Genomic DNA, 6,088 nt, shown 5'->3' on the forward strand with positions numbered 1-6,088 from the left:
CTTCCCCTGGCTTCCCCTCCAGGGTCCGCCCAGCAGCAGGCCTGTCCATCACTAGGGTGAGTGGTGGGTAGGCCCCTACAGCAGATTGGGGTACCTAGCGCCTGACCATCAGTAGGCTGAGCTGCTCTGGGCCTACTTTTCTGCTTCTCTGAGACTCAGTTTCCTCATGTTAGCTATGGTTTGCAGGAAGTGTTGCAGCCTCTTCCTGCTCCATGTGTGAGGCAACTCAAAGGCCCTCCTCCTTACAGCCTTGTTCCTCCCATGTGGACTGGTATCTGTGCCCCACACCAGGACCCTCCCGAGGTGGCGTCTTGGTGGAGGTCGGTCAGGAGGTCTGCTGATCTTGGACACCAGGCTGCTGGAGTCGGCAATGAGCCCCCACCAAGCCCAGCAGGCTTGATACAGGGTGCAGCCAAGAGGGGGGCCCAAAAAGGGATTTGGAATGGGGTCCAGAACTCAAGGTATTCTAGGAAATATTGGAGAGACATATGTCCTCACCCCTTCCCCCACAGGTGTCAGTTGGGGGAAGGGACACGTGGAGCAGGAACATGCAGAGCTCTTTTGTACAGCCACAGCCTTGCAGCTAGTCCATGGCATGGTCATTTAACATATCTATAGCTTTTGACGGGTCACTTGGATATGTTAAATAGCTGTGGCCATGTTTGGAGCCAGGCCAATGAAAGTCACTTCCCCCAAGATGGAACTGGGGGGCAGGTCCCCCGATTTACGGCACCTGCGTGGGAGCTAGGAGAAGATTGGCTCCAGGACATGTGGCCATACCTGCCCAGACTCACAATGGCAGCCCAGTAAACTTGGAATAATACAGGAATGCTGGCAGGTGTAACTGATTGTGGGAGGAGTCGGAAATGGGGATACGGAGGAAGATTGGCTCAGGGATTTAAACCAGACACAGCAGCCATTGAGAGAGAGCCATGTGCTTTTGGCAGAGTGAGGACCCCCTCTTACCTCTGGTGGAAGAAGGGAGAACCGAGAGGCTTAGCCAGAGTGCAGATCCCCACAGCTCTGGTGGAAGAAAGAACTATGTGGTTTTGGACAGAGTGCAGACCCCGGCAGCTTTGGTACAAGAGGCCCACGCGGCTTAGGGGTGCTCCCTTTGGCTGTGTGGCCTGGGAAGCAGGAGAGACTTTGCCTGGAAAAATGGGTACAAAGAACTCTTGCCGGTGGACCGTGAGAAGGTGCCACATGACTTTGGATTAATTAGAGATCCTACCTGGACAGCGACACAGCTGATGGTGCCAGCAGCCTGGAAACACGGACGTGTGCTCTTTTCCTGAGTTACGTACCCTGAATTAGGGCAGGGGGAGAAGGGAGCGCTGTGGGCGTATGTGGGTTTCCTAAAGGACTTTGATATTTTAATGAAGACATTAGGTCACTACTTTAAGTCTGTACAGCCGTAAATAAACATTTCCTTTCCTTTTCACAAATCTCTGGCCTTGAGAGCCGTCTTTCCGATTGGTGGGGGATAATCAAGCCCAGTAGGTGGTCCGGGCAGTATTAGTATACCATCCTCCAGATTCTGGGCCCGGTGTGTCTGTTCTGTAACAGGCTGGCCATAGGCCTGGCTGTAGCGGACACCAAAGATGCTCTGGCAGTTCTACCAGGTACATCCTCTCTCTGAGCCCCCATTTGCACACCTGCAAAATGAAGACATAGGCACTGGGCCCTCAGCCTCCTGTGTGGGTCTGTTGGTCCAGCCCTGGGCATCCTGAGGGTAGGCACAGTCCCTCTTATGATCCCCAGACAGACCCTACCCCTGGGTGAGTAAACATGGGGGTCTGCGGCCTGGTCAGACGTGCTCAGCCCCAGCAGGGGTACAGAGGGCAAGGCCCTGGGGCAGCTCCTGAGGGCTCCACCTAAAATCCTGCTTTGCTCTCCCCCCACCTCAGAGCTGGCATTTACTCCACTTCTGGGTCACATTTCCAACTTAATGATTCAAAAGAAAGAAAGAAACCCAACCTACAACCAGCTGAGGCAGCACCTCCTGACCACTCTTTGATATTTGAGGACTGAACAATGGGGCTGATTGCGGATAGGAGACTTAAGTCATCTTAATTAGAAGGAAAGAATGTCCTCGTGGTTGGCTGTTCTAAAAATACAGCTGCACCCACATCTGGAAGGGAAGGGTTCGGGGGAGGCAGCGGTTAGGCCGGAGTCTGAAGGGCTGATGTCGGCATTCCATGGTGGGGGAGGCGCTTCCCAGCAGGGCCCACGAAAAGGAAGAGAGGAAGACTCCAAAGCAGCCGTCCTCTGTGACTGCGTCACCTGGCGCAGCTCTGGGATGGAGCTGAACAGGCAGCCCAGCCCTTTTTGGGTCCACCATCACCCCTTCCTCAAGCTCTCCCCACACCCCAGCCTCAGTTTCCTCAGCCATACAGAGGGGACACCCGGGGCCCAGGTTAACACGCAGCAAGCACCCGGCCACAGGCTTCAGGCCAGGGAGGGAATTTTTTTCTGGGTTTTATGATTTGGGGTAGTATTTGTCACTTTTATGAACTTGTCATTTGTTTTGTCCTAATTCTAAGCAAATATTCACTTCTGCACCTAAGCTTGCATTTGTAATTTTGTACTTGTTTTCTTAAAGAGGCCCTCAACACCTCGTGAAAGTGAAGAGCATGAGGGCTGGGAGAGTGTCTTGAGCAAAATGTGCAGGCAGGAATTCCACAGGTGTCACCAGCAGAAGACATGGACGCCTGGGTCATTGTCCCAGCACACGTGTATGAGCTTCCTGTCTCAGTGGCCCAGCAAGCACCTGGAACGGGGGGCAATCCCTCCTGGATGTGGGTGAGCAGGGCCTGGGCTGCTTGGCGGGGATGTCAGTGGTGAACACCGGGTGGGTGGTGAGTAAAGCCTCGGACTTTCTGAGCCTCTCCATCCACCTGCCCAGAGCTGAGTCACTAGTCCTGGGCAGGTGCTCCCAGAGCGGTGGCCCCTGTCATCCCAAGTCCCTGCCAGGCCACAGACCAGAACTGCCTGCTGATCTGACCAGCAGGTGATGAGTAGGAAGACTGTAGGACAGGGTGGCCTCAAGTCCCACACGGCACCCCAGGGCCGCACTGCCCAGGCCCCGGCGTGCAGCCTCCCGGGAGAGCAGCGCAGCCTCGCAGCCTTCTCTCGGGTCTGTCTCGCGGTTCTGTCTTTGTGAAGACTCTCACTGTGGCCCTGCCACTTGGTGGAGGCTGCTGCACAGATAATCTGCTTCTCCCAAAACACAGCCTGAAGTACCGAGCCCCAAAATAGCTGAGGTCTGAGAGGGGGAGGCCCCACTAGACACTGGGACTCTGGGGACAGGCTGAGGTGGCTTTGGCATTCTGGCAGTGGCCACAGCAGGAAGTGGGACTAGAGGCAGTTGCTGAGGGTTGTCAGAGACAGGCACAGGCACAGGCTCAGGCTCACCTGGCAGCTGGGGCTGAGTGGCAACATCTCATCCAGTCATCGGGGGTCGGAGACAGTGAAACTGAGGCACACACAGGGAGCCACATGCCCAAGCTGCTCAGCAGGGGAGCAGCAAGGGAGCAGCGTCACCCCGGAGACACTCCAGGAGCCCAGAGGTGGCAGAGAAATTGGGCTGCATGGTGCCGGCTGGTAGGTGATGCCCTCCAAGGGCTCAGGCAGGTGATGAATCTTCTCTATGTCCCCAAAATAGGGTGGAGACAATTTGTCACCTCCCCACCAGCCCCTTCCATCAACCCTCATGGTGGCAAAGCTAGGATTGGCACACTATGTCCTGGTACCTCTTTAGCTGTGTGTCCTCAAGTGTGTTACTTAACCTCTCTGAGCCTATTTCCTCATTTGTAATAATAACCTACTTTATAAGGGGCTGGTGAGGCTTACGTAAGATTAGCAAAACCTCTCGCACAGAGTTAGGCGAGAGGCCACTGAGCAGCTGCTATCCCCGGAGGGGCTGACTCTGAGCACCCCCACACCAGAGTGGCCCTTCCTCACGCATGAGACAAGAGTTCGTTCCTGCCTCCACACCTTTACTCAAGCCATTCTCCCTGCCTGGCGTGCCCTCCCTTCTTTGCGTTCCACCACCGTCTTTGTCCGGAGCCCTCCCCCCTAGCAGGCCCCCAGAGGGCCTGTGGTTCTTTGTCCTTGGGCCACTCCCTGGACACCCCCCTACCCCACTCAGTGTGAGAGTCTGAGTCTCCCTGGCCAGAGGATCAGCGCCTGCAGGACGGGGCAGCCCTGTTGCCCCATCCTGTGCCTTTCGGGCTTCCACGGGTGTTCCTGACCACAAGCCACTGAGAGCTTGGGATCAGGCAGGCGGGTGAGGGCACAGGCTTGGGAGAAAGTTCTTCCCCAGTGCCTTCTTGCTCACAGACATTGGCTCATTCATTGCAGGGACTGGACTTGGTAGGGAAGGCCGGTCATGATGTCCCAGGAAGAAACCACTGTCCAGAAATCCTGAACATCCCCACCGTAGGGCAGAGTACAGCCTTCAAGCTACAGGGAAGTCCACAGATGCACTCCTCCAACCGGCCTGTTTCACAGACAGCAACACGGAGGCCGGGAGGAGGGGAGTGGCCAGGGCCCCCACCAGCCTCAGGCGGCAGCTCCGCCCCCAGAGTTCAGATCTGAAGCCTGCCTGTGCCCAGCACTGCACCAGACACCAGGGACAGAGAGAGACCATGGCACAGAGCTTCTGAGGGCATGACAAGGGCCACAGGGGGCAAGGAGCTGGGAGGACTGGGCTGGGTGGCCAGGGAGGCAGTCATGTCCCCAGTGCACCCCAGACTCAACCAGTCCAGACCATGGGTGGTCTCCATCCTGAACCTGGCCGCCTCCCATGTCTCAGCCCTCTGCCAAGAGCTAGGGGCTGTGGCTTCCACCTCCTTGACCCATTCACTCCCTCTCTGTCATGGACCTGCCACTGCAGGCCACTGCTTATACACTTGTCCCCTTCTTCTTCTTCCAAAGAGCTACCATCTGATACCTCACCACCATGCTGAACACTCTCTTTCGGCTCCCCGCTGCCCTTGGGACAGAGACCACAGCCTCCACGGCCCTGTCTGGCCACAGCCCTCTCCAGCCTCGAATTGCACGCAGCCCCTCCTCCTTGCCCCTGCCTGCCCTGTCTCTCCATGGCACCTCAGGACCTTTGCACAGGCTATTCCCCTGTTGGGTCTGGCTAATGCCTACTCGGCCTTTGCTTCCTCCCTGCTCATCCCACCCAGAGACCCACTATTTCCTGCCAAGTGCAGATTCTGCTACCAGGCTCAGCGGGCCAGGCCCAGGCCTGACACGGCCCACCTGGACGGTTTGTTATTCTTGACCTCCGGCCACGAGCAGCTGCTGCCGAGTAGGTTCCGGATTCGGTGCTAAAAATACTGCATGGCCCAGACAGGAAGGGCCAACGGGGACACAGCTGCTCCTGGGAGGGGCTGGCTGAAGCTGCGGTGGAGGCTCACCCACGGTGGTTCTGGGAGTCCACGTACTGGAAGGAAGTGAGCTCAGAGCTCACAGCCCCTGAGGAAAGGCCCTGGGCAGAGGGTGCTCAGGGCCAGCAGGGGTGCCCTGTGTCGTCAAGAGGGAGACGCAGCTGCCTCCCGCATGCACACAAAAGCACCTTGTTCCTGATTCTTCTAGTTTGTTACCACAGGCCTGTGGTGCCTTTGGAATAAAATACATTAAAAAATTAAGTAGCCCTGGCCAGGTAGCTTAGCTGATTGAAGCATCTTCCCATACACTGAGGTGGGTTCGATCTCCAGTCAGACACAAACAAGAATCAACTGTGAATGCACAAATAAGTAAATAACAGATCTAGGTTTGTCTGTCTCTCTCCCTCCCCACTCCCTCCCATTTCTGCTCTCTCTCTCCCTTCCTCTCTCTAAAATAAAAATGAATGAATGAATGAGTGAATGAAGGAAGCGTGTGGGGCCCTAACAGAAGGTCTGTGAGCTCTGGTCCCTTCAGGAAGGGCTCCCTTGCTCTCCTCTCTTAACAGAGCCTCCAGGCTGGTGGGGAGGAAAACGACTGAATGAAAGCCAGAGAGCTGGGCAGTCTCAGAAGCGAGAGGCTGAGGCCTAAGTAAGAGGCGGTGGTGGTGGAGAGGTGTGTTGCAGGGGAG

This window comes from Artibeus jamaicensis, unplaced genomic scaffold (assembly GCF_021234435.1).
Source record: "Artibeus jamaicensis isolate MK-2021 breed Jamaican fruit bat unplaced genomic scaffold, CSHL_Jam_final contig_1128, whole genome shotgun sequence".
In the NCBI taxonomy this organism is placed as follows: domain Eukaryota; kingdom Metazoa; phylum Chordata; class Mammalia; order Chiroptera; family Phyllostomidae; genus Artibeus; species Artibeus jamaicensis.